The following is a 230-nucleotide window of genomic DNA, read 5'->3' on the forward strand; positions in this document are numbered from 1 at the left end:
CAGGGCTCCAGCACCCTTATGGGAAAGAAGTTTCTCCTCATGTTGAGGCGGAACTTCCTACATTCCAGCTTACACCAGTTATTCGTTTTCTTACTACTGGGCACCCCTTGCTGCTCTCTGGGGTCCTGACGAGCGGGTGGGATACGGATCCCCGGGGGCTGACGGAAGGGGAGCTCCGGGCTCCGTGCCGTGGGGATGAGCTCAGCCAGGTAGGTCTGCAGCTGGAATTG

General features: G+C 58.7%; 1 protein-coding gene across 1 annotated transcript in view; it reads left to right on the top strand.

Moving 5' to 3' along the window:
• ZC3H18 (zinc finger CCCH-type containing 18) overlaps positions 1–230 on the top strand; it is a gene marked incomplete at its 3' end in the record, with an annotated part of 38,155 nt that overhangs the window by 33,788 nt on the left and 4,137 nt on the right. The window lies entirely within an intron of this gene.

Source organism: Apaloderma vittatum, unplaced genomic scaffold, assembly GCF_000703405.1.
Source record: "Apaloderma vittatum isolate BGI_N311 unplaced genomic scaffold, ASM70340v1 scaffold3915, whole genome shotgun sequence".
Taxonomy (NCBI): domain Eukaryota; kingdom Metazoa; phylum Chordata; class Aves; order Trogoniformes; family Trogonidae; genus Apaloderma; species Apaloderma vittatum.